At 38.9% G+C, this 24,892-nt stretch overlaps 1 pseudogene; it reads left to right on the top strand.

Annotated features, from left to right (window-relative positions):
• Nucleotides 1-2,850: 2,850 nt before the first annotated feature.
• On the top strand, nt 2,851-20,846 carry LOC148804481 (UDP-glycosyltransferase 92A1-like; annotated as a pseudogene).
• The last annotated feature ends 4,046 nt before the right edge of the window (nt 20,847-24,892 follow it).

Genomic DNA, 24,892 nt, shown 5'->3' with positions numbered 1-24,892 from the left:
CCACCTAGGTAGACTTCGACGCAGTGTCCTTCGAATTGGCCCTAGCTAGTGAGTTGATGCGGAGCCTTTGTTTTCTCATGTTGAATGCGAACTGCTTTATATTTCGCCCATGCAAAAGAGGCAACTGGGTCCCACGTGGTGCCGAGGTCTTTTATCAGTTCGGCACTTTAGCCCTTAGGCTCTGGGAGCGACTCATAGTCCACTCTCATTGAATTTGCCCATGCTGAAGAGGCGACTAGGTCTTATGCGGTACCAAGGTCTTTTATCAGTTCGGCATTTTAGCCCTTAGGCTCTGGGAGCGACTCGTAGTCCACTCTCCTTGATTTTGCCCATACCGAAGAGGCGACTAGGTCTTATGCGGTGCCGAGGTCTTTTATCAGTTCGACACTTTAGAGCTACGGCTACGCTACATCAGCCTCATTACTACGCCGGTCACTCACTCCAACAAGAGGCTACGAGGAGCTCGACCTATGGGGGCAGCACTACTAACTTTAGGTCACCAGCTCGCATAGGAGACTTGGAAGGCTTGACCGGCAGGGGCGTCCGTGCAGTCCATTGGCCACCAACTCCCACGGAAGCCACGAAGAGCTCATCTTGTAGAGGGTACCTCGCGAAGAGGACTGATGAGGCTTTATTTGAGTTGAAATAAAGTCGGCAGAGCTGCTTAGTCTGTTGGCCATCAACTTCCTACTAGAAAGTGAGAGCTTTAGTTTCTAAAAGGTGAGAACCTAGATTTTTGGAAGAATAAGACTTAGCCTTTCAGAAGATGAGAACTTAGCTTCTTGTAGTGTTTCCCACAGACGGCGCCAATTGATGGATCAATTTTTTGGGCTAATTACCTCGTCATTCGGTCGACTTCCAAGTGGCCGATGACTCAGAGGCCGAAGTGGAGAATTTTGCTGGGTGAGGACTTGGATGCCGAGCTGACCAGGCCGAGCTGGAAGTGGACTAGGTGTCGAGCTGGGGACAAGCTAGGTGCCGAGCTGACCAGAGGGCCGAGCTGCATTGATTGTTGAGCTTCGTAGTTCTTTAGAGACTTGCAAGGAATCAATGTCAGAGGACTCGGGGTGACTAACCCGGCGAAATCGCTCCGATGATTAAGTTAGTACTCTCATAGTAGATTGCAAGCTGAAAAATCACAAAGTATGAGAGCTAGAATGTGCTTACTGCATTGTTTGGTGTGGGCTTCATGCACCGCATCCGAGATTTCCGCGAGGTCGTGTAAGTGGTTCGAGATTCCTGGAGGCAACTGCCATGCACGTTGACCACCCTCCAAAACTTTCGGTACGTGGGCCACCTTCCAAGGATCGTCGGAAAGTTGGGATATGCATGCCGAATTTGTTAGCGAGCACGTCTCGCAGGTCGCCACCTGGACCTCAATCAGGCCGGCACACCCTCAAGGGAGGTCGCTCCTTGCGTCGAGGTCACTTTGGCTAGTGATGAGGTGCTGCAGGCCGACCCTGGAGGAGGTGCTTCTAGCCGACCTGAATTGTGGTCGAGGTCGCCAGTTCGGGACACCATCATCTTGGCTAAGTTGTTGCCTAAGTGGTTCCAGGTATCACCCAGTTGTTCTGAGATGCCGTGTCACAATCTCATTGGAGGGCCAAATCCGCCCTCATCACCTCTCTTCTTCTTCTTCTCACTCTCCCTCTCGAAACTTTTTGCTCACTCGACAACCTCTCTCAAGAAGAACCACCGAGAGCTCCCTGTTCTCTATTTGATGAGTATTTTGGGCATTTCATCAAAAGGGTATTTTGTTAATTTGGTTAAGGGTATTTTTTGGCATTTGGAGAGAAGGGGCAAATGAAGGGTATTTTGGTAATTTTGAAAGAAGGGGTATTTTAGTAATTTTAAAAGGAGGGGTAATTTGGAAATTAGGTTAAGGGTATTTTGGTAATTTTAGGAGGGACATTTTTGGGAATTAGGTGAGGAGTAATTTAGGAATTGGTCAAAGGATAGTTTGGGTAATTTTGCTTGAGGGTATTTTAGGAATTTTGGAAGATTTTAGAAGGAGGGACATTTTTGGGATTGAGGTCAAGGGTAATTTGGGAGTTGGTCAAAGGGGTAGTTTAGGAATCGATCAAAGGGATAATTTGGGTAATTTTGGTCAAGGGTATTTTGGAAATTTAGGGGAAATTTGGAAGGAAGGGTATGTATTCTGGGGATTGGTCAAAGAGGTTTTTGTACGGTCGATTGGTGGGTTAGATTGGCTTAGATGGGCCTAGATGGGGTAAATCTAGAAAAGGTTTAATACGACTAATCTGGAGGCTCGGAATGGAATCTAGGTGTGATCAAGGGACAAACAGGGTCTATTTTGGATGAAACCTCTATAGGTAGGACTTTTGGGTAGTTTGAGGTGTTTGGTAAGGTTAGATTGAGCCAACTGGGCCTGGATCGAGCAAATTTGTAATCCAGTCAATATGAGACCTTGAAATAGAATCTTGGTGCGATTGGAGGGTAAATGGAGGTATTTTGGGCTGAGATTCCACAGTGTGTTTGGGGGTGTCCAAGATAAGATGGGGATGTCTAATTAGTCTTAAGATCATAGGAATTTGTGTCAATGAGATGTTTCGAAACAGAATCTTTGTTTGATGAAAGGGTAGATAGAGGAATTTTGAGTCAAAATTTCATGAGAAGGTGTTTTGGGCGGTCCTAAGTCTGATGGTTGTGTCTAATCTGTTGGTTGATGTGTAAGTGGGGGTCGATCGGGGCTATCGAATAGGTATCGGGCAAGTTTACCGGTGGATTTAAGGGCATTTGGGTGTTTCGGTGAGGTCAGATGAGTTTGATTGGGAATTTGGGGCAATTTGGGGTTCGGGCGGCGGATTGGGCAAGTATTGGGTGCTAACAATGGAAGAGGAGCAGTTCAACGAAAGTCAAATTGAAGAAATGGAGTTCAAAGTCATGAATGATCAAGGACACATGGGAGCGGCATTTAACAATACAACTCTATCACAGGAAGAAGAGGTATGTCTGCCCCAAAAGTTTTTGTTTAATTCTGACCGAAATGCTAAACATCAAATGCCTTCTTGTTTTTCTGATGTATCTATTGGTTTTGATCATGCCGATGATAGGAAAATTATGAATTTTAAATATCAAAAATGGAAGAAGAGGAGAATAACAAAAGAGTTAAAATTAAAGTCAATTGATCGGGGGGGTACACAAAAAGGCTTTAATAAAGTAAGATGTAAGAAAAAAGGAAAAAAAAAAAGAAAAAGGAAAAACAGTAGTAGTTTATGGTGGCTAAACAGGATTCTATCTAGGAACACCAATTGATCAAAAAAAAAAGAGGGCTAGAAGTAGGGGAGGTGGGGGGAGTGAATTTAACCAATCATAAAATTATTGGACAGGATAGATAGAGTTTCTTCTCAAATAAGTGGGTTGGGGTGCTGTCTCGAAACAGACCCCAAGGGACAAATGAGAATATTGAGCTAGAATTTTAGGGTATTGGGTCTCCCCTGACAATTCAAGCTCTAAATGAGACCACCAAAAAAATAAATCTGGATGTTATCTTCCTTATGGAAACCAAGCACTCCTTGTTAAATTGTAAGAAGAAGTTAGGTTTTTAGAAATCTTGAAATTATTGGGGGTAGCGATGCAGAGGGGCTAAAAAGGGGATTAGCTCTTTTTTGGAAAGAAGAAATCATCAATAAAATCATGTATGTTGATAGCAATTTCATTCATGTTAAAGTTTGTGAGGAGGGGGGCAACAAGTGGTACTACACTTTTATTTATGGAGAACCAAAAGAACAAAGAAGAAAATTTTTCCTCCATAAATGGAAATTTCCTTCCACACTAGTTAGAGGCCCTTGGCTGTGTTGTGGAGAGACCTCAATATGATTTTCAACAAACAGGACAAGGAAAGAGGAAAGATGTGTAGTCACTCCTACATAAATGCAAATATGAAATTTCTCAATGATTGTGGCTTATCAGAAATCAAAAGCCATGGACTCAAATTTACTTGGTCAAACAAAAGAGAAGGGGAAAAAGACATAAAAGCAAAATTAGATAGAGGTGTAAGCAATCAAAATTGGAAAGATAAGTTCAAGGAAGCCCGTGTTAAAGTGTTAGTTTCTCTGGGATCTGACCACTACCCAATTTTAGTGAGTAATGAGGGAATCACAAGATGGAGAAAGAGGCCTTTCAGAATGGAGCAAATGTGGCTAACTCATGAAATTTTTAAGGAAGCAGTCCAAGACAACTGGACAAAGCATCAGAATGGGTCGGCACAAGACAACTTTAGGAGTAAGCTAGTAAATCTTCAATCTAAGCTAAAGCAATGGAACAAAGTGGTTTTTGGGAATGTATTCCACAAAATTGAAATTTAAGAAAAAAAAAGGAGCTAGAATTTGAACTGAACTTGGGAAACTCAAAGGATATAGAAAGTATTAAAACATTGGAAACTGAATTAGAAACCTGGCTAAGGAGAAAGGAACAAATGTGGGCTCAAAATCCAAAGTAAATTGGCTACAATATAGGGACAAGAATACCAAATATTTCCACGCTCAAACTATGAAAAGAAGTAGGAATAGGATTGTTAGCTTAGAAAAGGAGCCAAGAGTTTGGATTAAGGAAAAAGACCAAATTGAAGAAGCAATGCTTCAACATTTTGGAACCATTTTCAATTCATCAAATGTAAATGATTCAAAAGAGATTCTGGGGAGCATGGATAGGAAAAAGTCTTTGTCTAGAAAGAGAGGTGGAGGAAGAAGAAGTTAAATCGGCATTGTTTCATATGGCCCTTTGAAAGCTCTAGAACCATATGGGTTTTAGAATATTTTTTTTTATTCTAAAAGCATTGGGAGATTGTAGGACCTGACCTCTGTAAGGTTGTTTCTGAATTTTTTTATACAACTCATTTAAACAAAGACCTCAACAAGACTTTCATTGCCCTAATACCTATGGTCAAGAATCCTATAGAAGCAAGCCACTTTAGACCCACTAGTCTCCGCAACACCATTTACAAAGTCATATCCAAAATTCTAGTCAATAGGGTCAAACCTTTGCTTCACAAAATAATAAGTGAAAACCAAAGTGCTTTTATACCAAGCAGGCAAATTCATGATAATATCCTAATTGCCCATGAAATAATTGATTTTATGATAAAGGCAAAAGGGAAGAAAGCTTGGATGGATTTAAAGTTAGACATGATTAAGGCTTACGATAGAGTGAAATGGAGTTTCTTAGAAAGGGTGCTAAGGAAGCTAGGGTTTGGCGATAAATGGGTATCTTGGATATTGGAGTGTATTTCAACAGTGTCATATCAAATTTTGATTAATCGAGCTCTGGGTAGACCCTTCCCACCAGAAAGGGGAATCAAACAAGGAGATCCCTATCTCCATATTTATTCCTCTTTGTGTCTGAAGCATTCTCCCCTTACCTTCATAATCTTGTTTTGTAGAAAAAATTTCAGGTGTGAAACAAAACAACGATTGTTCGGTAATTTTCCACCTCTTTTTTGCAAATGACAGCTACCACTTTATGAGGGCAACCCCATCTGAAAGTCAAAATCTAGTGGAGGCAATCAAATTTTATGAAAAGTCTTTTGACCAACAAGTAAACTTCTTGAAATCTGAGCCTTTTTTAGCAAAAATTTTCATCCAAGACTTCAAAAATTAATGGCTAGAAGACTAAAGATAAAAAAAGTGAACCATCATAGAATATATTTGGGTCTACCCACAGCAGTAGGGAGATCAAAGAAAGATTTGTTTGATCATCTAATAAGGAGGATAGAATCCAAAACTTGGAATTGGTATGACCTCCTCCTATCTAATGGAGGGAAAGAAGTCCTTTTAAAATCAGTAGTAGTTGTCATTCTAAACTGCACATTGTCCTGCTTTCTGATGCCGAAATCTGTTTGTGATGAGGGCAAAATCCCAAAAAAAAAATCTGGTGGGGATCACATATAAAGAAGAAAAAAAATGCATTGGGGAAATTGGGAAATCATAAGCAGAAATAAAAATGATGGTGGGTTGGGCTTCAAAGATCTAATTTGCTTTAACAAGGCTTTTTTAGCAAAGCAGGCTTTGAGGCTTTGTACAGAAGAAAATAATCTGCGATGCAGAGTGATAAATGCAAGATATCTAAGAGGGAAAACTTTCTAAATGACAATTTGCAAAAGAGATGGTCATGGGGATGGCAAAGTCTACTACCTGGGAGGGAAATTCTTAAAAAAGAGGCATTTTGGGAAGTAAATTCAAGAGAGAAAGTGAAAATCTGGGGAGACCCTTGGTTAAAGGACTTCCCAAATTTCAAATTGATGGGGTCGGGTCCTAGAAATAATGGTCCCATATGGGTTAAGGACCTAATAGATCTAGAAAGAAGATGTTGGAATCTGGATATTATTAGGAATTATTTTTACAAAAGAAATTGAAAACCAAATTAAAAAAAAAAAATCCTTTAGCTTCTGGTAACTAAGAGGATAGGCTAATCTGGAAAGGTAGTGCATAGGAAAATTCATCATAAAGTCATCTTATTTTCTTGCGTGCAGGGAAAGATTTGAGAAACAAATGGATGATCAATCAAATACCAGAAGCTTTATTCAAAATAAAAATCTATGGAAGGAGTTATTGAAATTAAAGTTGTTTCAAAAATTAAGCATTTCATCTGGAGATATTTGTGGGAACCAATAGCGGTCAAGGTTGTATTATTTAAAAGAAATTTATCAACCTCTATTTTATGCTTAATTTGTAATAGGGAGCCAACACAATTTTGCATGCATTATTCAAATGTGATCATACCAAGAAACCATGGTTTGGTTCTATTTTTTGCTACAATGCAGTATTGGGCCCATATTTTTTTAAAGAATGGTTTAAGTCATGGATCACAAAGTGCGGTCAAAGGAAAGAAAGGAAGGAAGAGCTACTGAATTACATAGCTCTCATGTTATGGACAATATGGAAGTGCAGGAACAAGTGCATTTTCGAAAATGTGACTCCTAACCCAAATATATCTCTATTGCTATTTAGCAGGGCCTGGAAAAAAATGGCAAGGTTCTTTGCAAGTTCTTGAAAAAGAAAGGCCAAGTTTTTTTTGTGGAAACCTCCTAAAGTAAATGTATTGAAAATCAATGTGGATGGTGGTTTTTTTAATGATGGCAAGGCAGGGTTCGGAGCAATTATTAGAAGTCCTTTTGGTTGTTGTGAAGCAATATGTTTTGGTCCAAGTTCGGTAGTCTCCTCGGTTCAAGCTGAAGTTGTATTATTCCTTCGAGGAATTAAGCTAACTAAGAGTTTCTGCAGAGGCCCTTTTGTGATCAAAAGCAACAACAAATCTTTAATTCATGCCTTGGCTTCCTGGGATCTCTCTGGGTTCAAGACACTTTCTTTATCTGTAAAGATATTTTGGTTGTATGTGAAAACTTTGATCTAACATTCTCTTTTATCAAAAGAGAAGGCAATATGTTAGCGTATAATCTAGCCAAAAAAGGACTGTCGGAGTCAGGTATTTATACTGATGTCATTCCTCATTGGATAGCAAAATGGGTGGGTCTCCCCCTCACCTTTTGTAATCATGTTTCATGTGTTGGCAATGAAATTTAACTAGTTTATTACCAAAAGAAAAGAAATTCAACCAATCCAAATTCAATAAGAATCTATTGGATTTTCATGATTATGATTCAAATTCGCCTGTCTTAGTCGACTTAGATTGTAGTAAAAAAAAATTGATGATATAATATAAATAACAGTCATTTACTAGAACACCCCTATAGTTTTACAGATTTACTTAAACTTACCTTATAATTTAGTTTTGCTAAAAACCCCTATAGTTTGCAACCTACTTACTAAATCGACTTTTCACTAAGAAGTTTTTGTTTTGCCATCTAAGCAACATGATTACCTAAACTAAGTGGAAAATGTTCAAGGGCATGGGCCCAAATCGTTTATTCCAAAAGTACCCCCAACACTTCTTCGAAAACAAAATTGACCAAATATAGCTAAATAAAGTGGTTATTCATGTCTTATTAGGGGCAAAAATGGATTTTAATTTATTTCTTTTGATTAAATTTATTCAAATGGACATTAAGGTCAAAACTGTCATTTTCCACAATCATCTAATGGAAGATCGATTAAGTAAATCAATTGCAAATCATTGACCAATCAACCATCGCCCTAACAACCCCCCGAATTGAAACGAAAATCACTCTCATTGGTTACCACTTTCATGACACCAATTTCCAATATATATATATATATATATATATAACTAAATAATGGATTAAATCGAATCTTATGAGATCTAATTGGAGATGTCAAATTCGATTCAATTTTTTAAGATCAAAATAAATATTTAAATCCAACACTTACCAGATCAAATTCATATTCGAATCGGATTAGATCCGACTTATTTGCAGCAATATTAACTTGCTTCCTCATTAGCTTGGTTGCTTAAATAACATTTAAAGCTCTACATGATGACGTGATGTTGGCAAGAGAAGAAATACCGAAGTTTGGACACTTTTGCTTTGGGCACATTTCTTAAACTACCCATATGGTTTAGTTAATTGACCAATTCTATCCTTATTGTTTACATATTATTTTTAAATACCCCTACTGTTTTTAACAATTAACATTACCATTAAGTGGTAACGAAAAAAATGAAATATCATATTTGCTCTTCACTTACTACTCCAACTTCCAAAAAATTGAACAAAATCACTATTCATCTTCTTCGAATTAACAATCCCAAGCAGTGATGATACTCTTCTTATTGAGGTCATGCCTGGAAGCAAGACTTGTCCCAAGACACAACAGACTCTATTGCATACAAACCTCACTTCTAAACGGCAGAGCTGAAATTTTAAGTCAATGGTCATAGTAGTGGAATAGAAATTGAGAGTGATGGGTCTATCCTACATACTGAGGGACCCAAGGCATTAGAGGCGGGGGAATTGGGTATGTTATCACCGAAGGAGTTGAAAATGTCGGATGAAGCCATGATGGACATCTTAGATCTTATAGAGTGTGCTTCGGGATTTTTCATTACTTTCACCATTACTAGAATAACCTTGTCTCTGTAGGCGTTACATACGAATGAGAAAATTCTAGTTGCAAAGTAGCCACAACCCATAGTGAGAACGGCGTGGGCAGGGAGGAAGAAGAAGAAGAAGGAGAGAAAGAGACCAGAGGTGGAGGGGGTTGTTGCTGTCGACAAAAATCTTTTTCGTGACTGAGAATAGGCGATCTGAGAACGAAGCGGACATGGGGAAGAAGGAGGAGAGAGAGAGATAGAGATAGAGAGTGTGTGTATCTATGTGTGTGTCTGTGTATATGTACCAGCGATGGTTGCACCACTATTGGGTGGTGGAACAGGGGAGAGTGGAGGCTGGGACGGGGAGAGAAAGAAAGAGAGATTAAGCTTTGCTTGTTTATTTACTTTAGACAAGAAATTTTCACCCATTTGTGTTGATCTATGACTCTATCTCACAAAACTGAAGAAGAGAGGCTCATTCGAGAAAGTTGATTATTTTGTTTGGTTTGATGATTCTGTAAGAAAGCTCACGATTCGAATGAAACATTCCAAAATGTTGATTATTCTGTGCTTGGGGGATGGGGGTTGAATGAATAGTTGTTTGCAGCTTATGATGAAGGCATAGCCATCTTCTAGTTTAAAATTTTTGGGTTTAAAAAAAATTATACGTTAGGCGATGTCACATATGTACAGATTTTGATAAAATATTAACGGATACTTAATATAATTTGTCAATTAACTAAATAATAAATAATAGGGTTAATTTAAGAAATTTGCCTTTTTACTTTTTTCTAATGACACAATTCACGAGACTCTAAGGTTGGCAGGTTCAAAATAAATAAATGAAAAAATACTAGGCCTAGGCCTTGAGGGTAGTTGATCAATGACCATACAGCTTCCCATTTAATCATCGTTGCACACGAGCAGCTAATCTGTGGTCACTGGACAAATCTTGTACAGTGCACTGTATTCAATAGAAAGGTCCGTGATTGAGTGCCTATTCAATAGGTATAGTCGCATAGGGTTAGGGGTACAGCATTACTCAGCTAGATGGACTATTCTTTGTCTCTAACTTGTTGAATCTTTTAATATCACTAAATCAACTAGGTCAGTTTAAGTAGTCAATTGTCTTGTCATGTTTTTTTTTTTCGTTTCTTTTTTGGGTCAATTGGCAACAGAAAGAAAGGTGGAGATGAAAGGGGTTTGGCTATTTACATCCTGCTATATGGATTCACTAGCGTACTTTTTAACAAGAAGAAACAGTGAGCAACAAGTCATTAGGTGTCAATGGACCAGGGATCCGTTCAAATCAAATCAATTTGGATGGACCAAATAAGGCATATTAAATTGAGTTCCCCACAACGTCTTATAATACATTCCTGCCGTGTATTGGAAACATTTCTGGATTATGACATCATCGAGACTGGTACGATCATCGGCTCAGGGTGGCGATGTACTGTGGGACGTTGTAGGACGCAGATTTGAACTCTATTAAATTGGACCAGTTCATACTTAATGGTGGGATTGGATTGAACCGGGTCCATCCATAATGGATTTATATTGGGTTGAGTTAGATTTAAACAGATTGAACGGTTTAAATATTGAATTGGATTGGTCCAAAATATTCATCTGATTGGATTAGACCTGGTCTATCTATAATAGACTCATCTTGGACTAGATCCATCTATAATGGAATCATATTGGACTAAATTAGATTGGACCAAATCCAATCCAATTGACGCAACGACACCCCTACCTCCACTTGCTTACTAGTAGCATACGAGATTTCGCCCAAGTTGGATTTAACATTACCAACAACCTCATTTATGGTTAAGAGTAATTCTCAAATTACAAGGCCCACGTGCGAATAGAGGTGTAAAGTAGGTCGTGTCAGGCCGGCACAGCATGGCCCGTGGGTGGCCTGCACGAAAGGTGGGTCGTCACGGACCATGCCGCCCTCCCCGAAAGAAATTTTGGGGGGTCAGCCCATCACAGCCCACGACCCAGGACTAGGTGGGCCCGTGCCGTGCCGTGCTACGGGCTTGGGTCGGGCCGTGGGGTTCGGCTGTGTTGGGCTGGGCCACAGGGCAGGCCTTGGGCTTGGGCCAAACCGGGCTGCACTATTTTTTTTTTTTTGAAAATTTTGATTTCTTTTCTAAATAAAATTGTAAAACTAAAATATTTAACTTTCCTTTGAACTTTGGGAAATGGGAACTATTTAAAAAATTAAGAAATGAGAAATTTAAGTTATCTAACACATAAATGAAAAAAAAATACTTAACCAAATTGAAATAAGAATGATGAAAAAACAAATTGGAAGAAAAATAGGAATTTTATTTCATTTAAATTTGAATGGTACAAATTACAAATACAATGATTGGATCATTGCATACTTGGATGAATGAAATATGAAAATGGAATAAATTAACAAAATATAAAAAATACAATATGGTTACAAATTGAAAATACAAAATTACATTGTTAAAAATTAAAAAAATATATATCAAATAAAATTAAAAAAATTACAATAATTTGAAAAAATAAAAAGCTCTATACAAGTAGTCAAATTCATGAATCATCATTCATGACTTTCATCATCTGCTTTGGGTGAAATATCCGGTGTAGTTTTCATGCCCTCCCTTGTCTTGTAATCTATCTTCTGCATCTAGCCAATCCTTGAAGTAGATGCACATCTCTATGCTCTCATCGTTCATGCAATTTCTTTTGTCATCCAGCACCCTAGTACCTGCACTAAAACAAAACTCCAATAGAATTGTAGACATCGGAGAGATTAATACATCACATGCCATGACGGCGAGAATCGGATAATTTCTCAATGTATGAGTAGGACATAATGTGAGATTGGTGTAAGGAGTACTTGTAAGGAGTCGGATTCTTCTCTGCAGGGACAGCGATGAGGAGTAACTCCCTATCCCCTCACCCCTCACCTTTGCCATACCTATTAATGCTCACTCATGACGGTCCCTTTTTAGTGAATCCAACCAACCCCACGCCCCTTCTCTTTGACAGAAAAAAAAAAAATAAGAAGAAGAAACAACTCTTTGCCATGATTAAGTAATTCATTTTAATAAATCTGTGATACCATTGCAAAATATCCTTTTAACCACAGTTCAACATGTGGTTAACTAGCTCAGAAAGAAAGAGCAACATAAGGTTGTGTTAGTTTTCAATGTAAATGCAAATCAACATAAAACTCTAGCATCAGATTGCATTTACATGCATTTGTTTTTAGTGTAAACACGGACCTATGTAAAACTCCTGGTCCATATTTTCAAGCATTTCTTTCCAATGTAAACCTTCTAATCGACTTATTTTTCATCGATAATTGATGTATATCACATTAAAAAAGCTAAAATCTTAAACCCATCGATTGAGTTTTACATCGATGATTTTTTCATCGAAAGCATTAACCTAGGTAAGTGCAGTACCCATGTTCTTTTGATTTCTAAGATTCTCAGGTAAGTAATAAAATGACATTTTTATCCATAAAAATTAATATAAAAATAAGTAAAGTTGTTCGATTATGCTTTATAAAATTTCTTTCTAAGTGGGAAAGTTACTTATCCACTTGGTAGATGGGTAAGTTTTACTCGATGAATGGAGGAGTTTATTTTACCGTGGGACCCATTAATAAATGTAAAAAGAACATTGTAAAGTTGATCAATGGGAAAATACACTCATTGACCAGCTTTCCCAAGCTTATTTACTGGTAAACAAATGGGGCCTTAGACATTCAATCACCACTCACACTGTCTTGTGAAACAAGGACAAAAACTACTAAAAATAATGTTCATAAAGATGGTTTATTATTCAGCTACCTATTCCTTTATTATTTCTTTCAGTTCCGTTTGTTTTATTTAAAAACAAAAATAGACAAAAATGCAAATTTTACTTTGCCTAGTTCAAGATTACTTTTACATAAGAATGATTAAAACCCAAGCCCACCAATTTGGCGAGACACTAATTAAAAGAATTACTCAAAATTTAGGAGTAAACACGAAAAAAAGCTTACTCAGTTTTAGAGGTAGGGTGATCACACAACGGACCCACATGCAAGACCAATATAGGTGACCACTAACCTTGCCCCACCTTAAACCTTCCTTGTCATGTAAACCTTTGTTTTGACAAAATAGTAATAAGAATTCCAAACTGCACCTTATGGATTTTCTAGCATCCAAAATCCAAATAAGTGTGGATAATAATGTTGTCCTATGGGGGTGTTCTTTTTTCTGATTTTAAGAGGGGGAAAAGTTGGTCAATGGGATTTTGGTTCCCATTGACCAAGAACCCCATGATTTTTGGTCAAACTTATGTGGGTAGTAGGGAAAGTTTTTTTTTTTTAAGTACCACTTACCTGGGTAAGTAATACCCATCTCCTAGGTGGGTAAATAATTTTCCCACCTATGGGTCAGGAAAGCTGCTAACACTTGAATGGGACAAAAATTCCCCTTTTAATAATGGATTTTTGTGACTAGAATGGTCACTATATTATTTACCTGGGAAATAAAAGAACATGGATAAATGCATGTATTCGGGTAAATGTTTACTAAGAAAAAATTACCCAGATAATTACATTTACCTTGATAAATAACTTACCGAAAAATGAACAGGGCCTATATATAAAATCCCATCCTATTTCAACATTTCATATCAAAGTCACCACATATCAAGTTCAAATCACGGAAAGGGGTATTAAAGATGAGTGAAAAGCTACCACTAAAAAGGCTACTTGAAACATAATGAAAGTCACTACAGAAAAATGGCTACTTGTTGCCAAGCGTGAATAATCATGGATAGAACTATAAAAGCATGGTGATATTTTATACTCTTAAATGTTAAAGTGCTTGACTTGACGTGTAGCATTAGTCTTAAGACATATTACGTATTTACTTGAAAATTCACATATAATTGTATAAATGACCAGCAAAGGTCATCTAATGTTATCTCCTTGTCCTAAATTAATGACTAGGGATGAATATCAAAGCCCAAAAAACAATGTACCCATTAGATGTGATGAATATGGGAATGAGTATTAGGTAGATTGGATAAAAGATATGAGAGTTTATTTTTTATATATTTTTATTTTTAGCTAAAATCAAAATAATGACAATTTTATACTTTTTACAAAATTCTAATGTTAAGTATTGTCACATATAGTCAATAACAACTTCAATCTAATAGAAGGGTGGTTTTTTGCCCCAAAAGAACATCACCCAACAGGGGAGATTGATGTGATTTCAGAAAAGTGAGGAGAGGTTTCAGATTTGCTAAAAATATAAGGGGGAGGTTTAAGTGTTTATCAACTTCTACATGAGCCCCCAAATATGGAACCTACCGGTGGAGCCTCCACATAAAACCAACACTTAGGGTCCATGTGCATATGCTCTCGTAATTTAACAATGGATATATCTATGGCATTGAACAGAATAGAATGACAAATAAAGATACATATACTAGATGTAGGGGTGAGCAAATGACTAGGTTCTACATGGAACTGACATCCAATCGGCTTTGAACTGACCCTATCCAATCTGTTACTTGGTAGGATCTGGTTCCCAATTCTTGGAACCAACCCCCACCCAAGTCAATTCCACAGTTTAGGGGTTTACCCTACTCAAGCCAATCCGATGAACCAGCCTTGGTTGGCTTTGGTGGAACTGACCTTATTGGAACCTGCCTTGGAACCAAATTTGCCTTTGAAATAAACCCTAAAATATTTTTGGGGATGTGAAGATTTGAACCCAAGAATTCATGGTTACAAAGGCCATGGTCTCACTTGACCATTGAGTTACTTAAATGATTTGATCATTTATTTTCATTTTAAGATTTGAATGTGTACAACAAGTAGCATAAAAGGTAATATTTACAAAGTTTAAATTTAATTTATAAGTTTTTAACCATGTAATAATAATATAGCTATTAAATTATCCAATTTAATCATCAATAAAGATAATATAAGTTTTAAACTATATATTATATTTATTAAAAATCAAGTTCTTAAAGAACTTGTTTTTTTTGGTGTTATTAACTTTTAATAACACTTGACCATTAAGTTTTAAAGAACATACAATTTAATCAATGCTCTCCTTTGACCATTGAGTTACTTAAAGTTTCAACACTACTTTAAGCCAATAAGTCATTTCGCCTTTTGTGTTATTAATTTTTAATAACATAACTTTTATTAACTTTTGAGTACATCCAAACAAACAATGCATATTTATGATTAACAATTCCAACTAAAAATTAAAAAATAATAATAATAATTAAAATTAGCATTTTATAAATAAATAGAATAAATAATCTATAAAATCTAAATTTACATCAAAAGAGGATTTTAATCACAAGAAATTTATACAAATAAAATATTACTAATAGAATAATTATCTTAGTACTTAAAATTTATAGATTTGTGCATGATATATATCTTACAATTTTTATATATTTTTATAAGTATTAGTTAATAATTTAATTTATATTAAATAACACTATATTTATCATTTACAAAAAAAAAAATGTTTACAAAATATTCAAGAATATAATATTAAATTGAATAATATCAAATCCGCTAATTTACATTTATATGAAAAATTTATTTTTAGTTTCAAAAAATTTATAGAAGTTCAAATTTTAATAATGAAATAATTATTTTAGTAATAAAAAATTATGAATTTGCATAAGATATATATCTTAGAAAATTTAACATAATTGATATATTTTGAGTACAAATTATATAATTTTATAAATTGTTAAATGATAATTTAATTTATATTTGAGAATTTAATTTTTGGTTAACCTTTTTGTTAATGTTAAAAAGTAAAAATAATAAAATAGAAAATAATTGATATGATAATTAGGATAAATTTAATAGGTTCATATGTTTGTGTCTTGGACTCTTAATTAATGTATTATTTGATATCTTTGCATTTTGCTATATTATTTATGGCTATTAACCTTAAATTTGGTGTTGTTAATATATTTATGAAATTTGCTTGTGCTTCCCTAGTGTATCCACGTGTTTCTATATTTTTCATTTGTATCCATATATTTTCAAAGCGTATCCGTATCCGTATCCGTATCCGTATCCATATCCAAGTTGTCCAATACAATACTCGATACTGATACTTTAGTCCTTGGTTCAATATTAAGTATATAAAAAAAAATGTTATTCAAAGTTCATTATCAACCCACAACATTCAACAAGAACCAACATTACAAAGAACCCTTCCATATAAAAGAACAAAACAAGATAATATGAGTCCAAAAAGATAAATAAACTAAGTGACATAAGAGAATGGATAAACAAAAAGGTTTGTAATTTCAAAAAACCAAAAATCCAGAAAAACCCAAAAGTTACCAGTCAATAGGTCTTGGACTTTTGTTCTTAACTGTTAAACCTCAAGGGTAAATGGGTAAACAAAACAAGATAACATGAAGGTTGAAGGTTGAAGGGTAAATGGGTAAACAAATAAACCCAGATGGTCAGACTGTTCATCCCGGAAATCGTCCAGATAACCAATTATGTGCCACCCTTAACCTGTTCCTAGGCCAAAACCCGTTGACTTGGTCATAGAACCATTGACCCGGGCAATTGAGCCATCGATCCATTTAACCCGGACAGCAGTTTGCGGGTACAACAAAGTGAGAGAAGAATGATCTCAAATCTAAGATCGCTAGATCCCAAATACAACAAAGAGAAGAAGAAGACGATTGTAGAGGTTAGAGACTAGAGAGAAATCAAATTTCATATTTGAGATTTACGCTTTTATTATCGCCGTCGCTATTATGATACCCTGAAATCAAAACCCAAATCCTAGATGGTTTTAATAAATGGATCCTATTAGAGTCGGATATCCGAAAATTCCCACGAAATTACTATCCCTATAAGCCAAGCAACAAATACATTATCCCTCCTCAAGGAAACTTCTTTGACTTCATCCTACACCGTTAGAGATTACAACATGTCAGGACTCCATTCTCTAGATTCAAAAGACAACTTGACAACAAAGTATCACATTAAAGCACTTGGAAATGAAAGAAAATCAGGTCAGAAGAAATTGATAGTGTGTTTAGGAGGAAGATTTTGATTGTCAAGGGATTGTGAGAATAGTGACTAAAGACAAGGATGTCGACCTGACAAAACAAGGTGCCACTCTCACACCAATGACCATGGTTCGAAAGCCCAACTTGACAAAACCAAGAAGAAAGACCGGATCATTTAGCTTATAGTTCATATTGGCTCCCCAAAGGGAACCTTCATCGACAATGTTCACACACTTCTCTATATGACATCATTCATTTGGATTAAGGATTTGTCCATTGGCATACTCATGCAAGGGTATTCCAATTTCTTTTAAAGTAGCATCACATGAGGTACGCAAGCTCGACTACATCAATGCTTTTATACTAAATTACATGTTTCCTTATTATTTGCCTAGATGGGTTTTACTCTGAATTTATTAGGGGTGAGCACTATTCAGTTAAAATCGAAAATTTTAATTTTAGTTCGATTTTTTTAGCTTTTGGTTAAATCGATTTGATTAATTTGGCTTTTGATTAATTCGATTTTTGGTTTCAATTTTTAGAATTAGAACTTTGGTTAACCGAATCAACCAAAAACTCACCCCTAAAATTTATAATCATGGTACTAAAAAGTTATTTCTTAAAGATTAACCAGTTTTCCTTGCAGGAACACTAGAGAACAAAGAGAATGTTTGATGTAGCTTGCTCAATGATATCTCACAACCCACATCAAATAGGGGGCTAAATGTTGGGGATATTCTTGGTACACTAGCCATGTGTACAACAACGTTTGCAAGAAGACAAAATCGATATGACATAAACCCTCATAATTCAATAGTTTGGGACCTCTATACTTGCATTGTGTTCTTAAAGGTTTAGCTCGACTTGGAGTCAATCCGGAACCTAAGGTTCAATCCTACTTCAACCTAGAAACCCACCTCGACTTGAAGCCTTCTGCCTCGGGATATAATTCAACCCGATGGCTTGGGCTTATATGCCTTAGACCTGTCTTGCATAGGCCCACACATCATAACCATATACATTCTAGACTTGGCTACTCAATAAACCCTAGATGGATGCTCTATGCTTTTTGACGAAGTTGTGTCTACCCGTCTACCTTTTTATATGATAAAGTGGTTTGGAGGTCAGGGAAACAGTCCCCAAAGGTTAATGCACATGATGAAGAGTAGGTAGACGTATGCTGGAATGGCATGGCGTCTCTATCTTAGACAAGTGCACTAGTTAGGGATCCCGCTAGGGCCCGTCAATGGACTAGATTCCGGTTGGGCCCCATCCGATTTACATTTAAATTGGAAGGGTTGGATGGTCCAAATTTTTAAACCGGATTGGACTGGTCCATGTTTATCGTTCGATACAATTACGGACCAAAATGGACCAACTCCATTTCTCCACAAACGGTTTGAAAGTCCATTGAAGCCTTGAAGGCAAAGCTCTGGACATTTCATTATTCACTTATTCGAAGCTAGTCTCTCTCTCAAACCCTCTTCCAAACGTTTCCTATCTGACATCACCATCAACAAAATGGTCGTCCTCTATTTATTATCGTCAACATAATTTTTGGAGGGTAGGCCAAGGTTGCGAATGCCCTGGGTATATTTCATTCAATCTTCAACACCAGTGGTGCTTATGTTATGGCATGGCCACTTCTCCATCTACACAACTCCCTCCAAAATCCGTCGCACCCAGCTCCCAGGGATTGATCCTTGATCTAGATTCACACAGACACAGGTTCGTCTGTGGTTGAGATCTGTTAGGCTTTTATTTAACACGACAGAAGGCGTCAATCGGATTGGCCAACCACCTCTTCATTGGCCAACAAAACCTGTGCAGATAGAGCTATTGGAACCACCCCGAATCAATGCATCAAGTGGCTCAATACGCAGCCTCTGGATTTTGTTCTTTACGTATGCTTCTGTTCTCAGAAGACAATCTCTGCTTTAAAAATGACGGAATTGACTATCACTCTGGAGGCAAGAGGTAGGATTTTCATATGGGTCATTAAGCCTCCAATGGGACTTGACATAAACTCTGAATTCAGGGTATATGATTGGTAGCTAGAGGGATTCGAGGATTGAATAAAAGCGTAAAGCAGAGGACTATTGGTGCGTAAATGGGATCCCCAGGTAGATATTCTATCTCACAGGTCTACCTCTACTTCATGGGCCATTGTGGTTGGAATTCAATGACGGCAATAAAGAAAGAAGTCAATATTTATATTTTTGTCAAAATTTTAATACACCTCTGCAAATTCTTTTTATATTTTCTAGGTTTCAAAAAATTTTTGAAGCTTCATTTAATCCATTTGTATTTCAACTGGACCGTATTGGATCCGGTTTGTATGAATTTGGATTGGATTGATCCAATCCATTTGTAAATGGACCAATACTGGACCATATCGGATTGGACCATTAGCCATACATAGGATATGGCTTAGTGGGATGCCATTAGCCATACACAGGATAAAATAATGGTTTTACAATGTTAGTGGGGAGATGGAACAGGATCTGCTCTAACATTTGGGCACCTCACATGCACATTCACCGTGCATTGGGAATATCTCCCGTGAATAATAACTTATAAGTACGGAGATGTTTCCAATGAATGGTAGGATGTGTGTGTGAGGCACGTGTGAGGCGCCTTATGTGAGGAGCGGATCCGGTCTCATGTTAGTGGCGCCCTCCAGGGTTGACGTGACCCATGTAGGGCCCACAATAGGACATTCATTAGATATTGCATGAAAAAATATATATAGGATAGGGATGTTCTCTCCGTGCAAGAAATGGAATCTATTCGACGTGAGAGCAACCCAGAAATTACTGCAGTAAATAGTGATTATTATAGTAATTACTGTAATTTAATAATTACTGATTATAACTGTTGTTGTTAACAAATATTGTTAATAAATTACTAATTAGTACTGTAATTTAATAATTACTGATTATTGATGAAGGGCGATTTGGCACGACCTAGCAAGAAGGGGACACATGGACGCAATCAGATCAAGGGATGACAACTCAACTTGGCAAGTCTAGCTCGCGACACTCGGATCTCAGGTATTCAGCCACCTCAGCCCGAATCCCACCTCGGCGTAGAGACACCTCGGCATCCGATCCAATTCGAGACTACAGAATCAAAGTACCAGTTCGGAGCTAATGACCCGAATCACTACGTAACCGACTCCAGAAGCCTCTCCAACGGACCCCGAGTTTCTCGGGGTCACGAAGAGCCAACAGATTCTGACTCTCTTAAGATTACGATGAGAACTTGTCCCGGCTCCGCCGGAGTCAAAAGTGAAATGATAAGCATTATCTACACATCGGAACGAACCTTATCTCCACACCCCGAAGATCTCGGAGCTCTTTCATGAAGCTCACAACTACTTCACTATATAAAGGCATGAAACCCCAAGGCAAAGGTACGCGTGATTACTCTACTCTCTATCTCTCAAGCTCTCAAATTTTCAAGCTTTTATCTCACAAAGCAGAGTTACTGATTTAAGCATCGAAGCGACCTCGCCGGGTTAGCTACCCATATTCTCTGATCCACTGTCTTGCAGATAGATCCAGCTCGCTGCTCGATTGGAAGCCAGATCGCCCTCCAGCTAGGAGTAGTCAGATCGCGCAACAACAATTGGCGCCATCTGTGGGATACGATCGAAAGGTCATCCCCATCCATTAGTTACCAACCTTAATTTCTACGTCAATGGCCTCTTCCAGTCATACCGGGAAAAGCAACGAGATGAACGTCTCCAAGGGACAACCTCAACTCCCTACGGTGTGCATCGGCCAGTTCACCATCCCGCTTACTGCGTCTGAAGTTCCAACGCTGACAGCACCACCAAACACCACACAGGTGAGTGCCCCACTTCCCCCAGTGGTAGGCGCAACTTTTTCTGAGCCTTCTGTGGTTCTCCCCGGAGTCGGGCAGTCCAAGTTCAATGATCTAATTCAATGCGTCCGAGCTATCCAAATCCAGATGCAGCAGGTCCAGCAATTTCAACAGTACCAACAACATTTTTTCTACCAGCAGTACCAGCATCAATTCTCTCCACTGTCGCAGAACCAGCAGCCGGTTCCACCTCTATTAGACAGTCTTTGTATGCCCTTAGCTTCAATCAGAATGATGTACTTTTGACATTTATTGTAAATGAATAAAGTGCATATTTGATTCATGTTCTTGTGGTTTGTTTTTGTATTATACCCTTAAACTGGACGCTTAATGAGACTCGTGTTAGTTTAGAATGTTCACAGCCGGTGGGTCGGTCTTGGGAGACTTATCCTGATAAGGCTGACACTGATGTGCCACCAAGTCGATTGATGTGGCCTGTCTGCAGCCAGGGTGAGACCCAAGGCACATGCAGTGTAGGATTAATTAAATCTTTGGACCGGACTAGATTTCCAGTATTGCCCTGGACCTTGGAGATTGATGGGCAAAACGGGAAAATTACACCTGACCCCTAGACTCGATTATGATACCGCACTAGGTGTCGGATTGGGCTGTCTTTGATATGCCAATCAGTGAGATCCTTAGCGGGGGTCAAAACCTGGGTACGTTGGGCCAGTCTGAGAATTCATCTGAGTGGGTGATCATAGTGACAGGATCAGCCCCTTTGTCGGACAAAGGTAATGATCGGGGATGCACTCTCTCTGATGGAAACCAAGACTGCCGACAGTCGATTTCAATTGTTGAGATTTGTTTTGCAAAATATATTTTATATGAGATATAAAAGTATATATATTACGGTTTCTAAAATGTTTGCAAAAGGTTTTAATTCCCGGGATCCATATAAGCAGAGAGTGCAACACTGTTCCTTGCAGCCGAGAGAGAGGTCCTCTCTTGTCGGGCAGTGTTTGATCATTATGGGTTGAGAGGTTAAGTGTAAGGCCACTGAGGGTAATACCTGATGGGCTAATCTTGCATCTGCCCACAGTCCCTGGGTTTTTATAAGGTGGCTTAGCCCAGGGACCACTTAATGTAAGTGTTGGGCCCAATAGAAGCCCATGTGATGGGTTTCAAGGGGTGCACTGTCCACAACAGTGTATTTGGCCAGGCCTTGTAACAAAGGCTGGGCCGAACCCATGTGGCTGATGTGTAGATCAATGCTTAGGTCCCATGCCATACAAAGAAGCCCAACTAGGCAGCAGTTTGGAATCAGTTTGAGCACATAGACTTATTGGGCTTAAAGCCCACTTCGAACTGGCCTGTTTTAATTAGTTAAATAGAGGGGGTGGATCTAGGATTAAATCAGCAGATAGGATAGAGTCCTGCCCTATCCACTCAGAGAGACCAGATCTGAATTTAGATTTGGAAACCTCCTGATAATATCAGGAGAAGGCTGATCTAATCTGCAGATAAGGTAAGGGTCTTATCCTTATCACTTAAAGAGAGTCCAAATTCAGATAATGATCTGAATTAGGAAACTCCCGATAGGATCAGGAGCTGATATCCTTAAGCCTATCAAAACAGGAGGGGGCGAACCATACAGATCATCCAAGCATCCAGAGATCAAATCTCAGATAACCAAGAAAGAAGACATCTACGCCATCTTCTGCTCTTGTGTTCTCCTCCAGTTGCCGCCTCACTGCTAGTTCGATCTCCTTGGTGGGAGAAGATCAAGAAGTGTTCTTGATATCAGCCTTTGGAGAAAGGCTGATTCGAAGTTGTGCTCACTGCTTCCATTGGATTCTTCCTGAAGAGTTTGGTTCGTGGGACGGACCTTGCTGATTCTGCTCCTCCATCCACTGTGTCATCTTTAGTGGGAGCAGTCTTTGGTGATCTTCTTTGGACGTGAACACCTCCATTGAGCGATACTATTTATTTGTATCAAGTATATCCCTCTCCAACTGTTTCGTTTTAAATCTAGTTTAGTTTATGGTTCAAGATTGATCCTTAAAAAATATGATTTTTATAAAATAGGGAATACGATTCCCAGTTGAAGGGAGAAAAAAATTTTTGAAATTCGCCCACCCTATTCCGCAGTTATTGGGCGTCCATGTGATGGATCTCTAACTCCCTTCAATCTCGACACCCAAGGGCCCACCAGAATCAGAACTGGCCTCGGATTAACCAGAATATCTGTCGATCTCCCCACCGGGGCAAAGAGACCTCCCAAGTCCCGATTCCTCTCAGGAGTCAGGTCTCGCCTCGTGGGAGAAGAGACGGTCAGCTTACTCCGCCGGGTTCACAAGGAAACCTCGGAAACAGGTCTGGGATACTCAGCCTAACAGGACCAATCCTCCTCGGCATTCACAACATGAAAATAACGGTTCATTAGCAGGTAACCAGTTCGGGATTCGAGGTGCAAACTCGAGAAAGGGCCTCTCCAACCGTGATAGCCAACCCTAGCGTCCCATAAGGAACCAGGAGTTACCTCGCGACAGAGCGGTACCGGAGCACACCGAAGTCAATAGCACCAATGCCGAGCCAGTAAAAAAACAACAGCGTAGACATCGCAAGGCACGTCGTTCCTCGACTCAAAACAGCCAACTAGCAAAGCCGAGCCAACGAGAAGGGCAAGCCAAAGGTAAGGAAGAAGTGAGCTCGGTGGCTACAAAGGCCGCTCCTCCCCTACTTTCTAGGTTTTCTCCCCTGTCTCTCGAGCTCTTGGCGACCCCGATGCCTAAAGACTTCAAGATCCCTCCCTTGGACAAGTACGACGGGTCATTCGATCCCAATGACCATGTGGACTCTTTCCAGTCTCAAATACACCTAGTTGGGGCTGATGATTCTTGTATGTGCGTGGCCTTCTCCACTACGTTCAATGGGGTAGTCCGCACCTGGTACCGAAATCTCACGCCGGGCTCCATCAAAGGCTGGTCCCAGTTCACAGAGTTATTCACCTCGCACTTCATCACTAGCAAGAAGTGTCCGAAATCAGAGGAAAGCATTGTCAACGTAGTTCAGAGGGAAGGAGAATCGATCAGAAGCTACAATAAGCGCTTCAACGACACTTGCCTACAGATACCAGACCTAGACCTGGCGGTAAGACTCATAGCAGCTAAGAAAGGAATAACTCATAGGGAATTTAAATGGCATGTGGTGGCCAACAAACCAAAGGACATCACTAAATTCCTGAAGCTAGCCGATCAGTTCATCGGTACCGAAGAGGAAATCGATCAGAAGGCTGAGAATCCACCTACAGAAAAAAAGGAAAAGAGACAATGAAAAACAGGTAATGGCAAACGAAAAAGAAGGAAGAGCAAGTCCCCGAACAGGGGAAGAAACAAATCCAGAAGCCAATCTCCCTCGCAAACTCGCAAATCAGGTTGGCGCTCCAGGACCCCACCTATTGAAAGAGCGAACTACACGCTATTGAATGCTAAGCGAGGAGAAATCCTAATGGCCATTAAGGACTCCTCCTTCGTCAAATGGCCCCCAAGGTTAAGGGGAGATCCTGCAACGAGGAACCGAAATGTCTACTGTCATTTCCACAGAGACCATGGACACAGCATAGAAAATTGCAGAAACCTCTGTGATGAGATCGATGAGCTTATCCGTCGCGGATACTTAAAAAATTTCATACAGCGAGAAGAAAGAGGCCAAGCAGATCGGAAAGTAGACCGACAGGGGGACCAGAGAAGGAATGCCCCCGAGACCAGCGAGCAAAACGAGCAACCGCCGTGACAGTTGCCCGAGGAAAAACCGATTCATGGAGTAATCAACATGATTACCGACGGGTCCATCATCGCAGGGTGTACATCAGCAGCTGGACAGACCTCAGTCAGTGAGCTAGAAAATGAAGAGGAAAACCCGCCAAAGTGACATCAACTTGAAGAATCAATATACCTCACAGAGGACGATGCATGTGGGATCCAGTATCCTCATGACAATGCCCTAGTGGTAAAACTGAGGATCAACGACT

The sequence above is a fragment of the Nelumbo nucifera genome, chromosome 1 (assembly GCF_055504915.1).
Source record: "Nelumbo nucifera cultivar China Antique chromosome 1, China Antique-T2T, whole genome shotgun sequence".
Lineage (NCBI taxonomy): Eukaryota > Viridiplantae > Streptophyta > Magnoliopsida > Proteales > Nelumbonaceae > Nelumbo > Nelumbo nucifera.
This window is presented reverse-complemented; position numbering and strand designations above follow the sequence as displayed.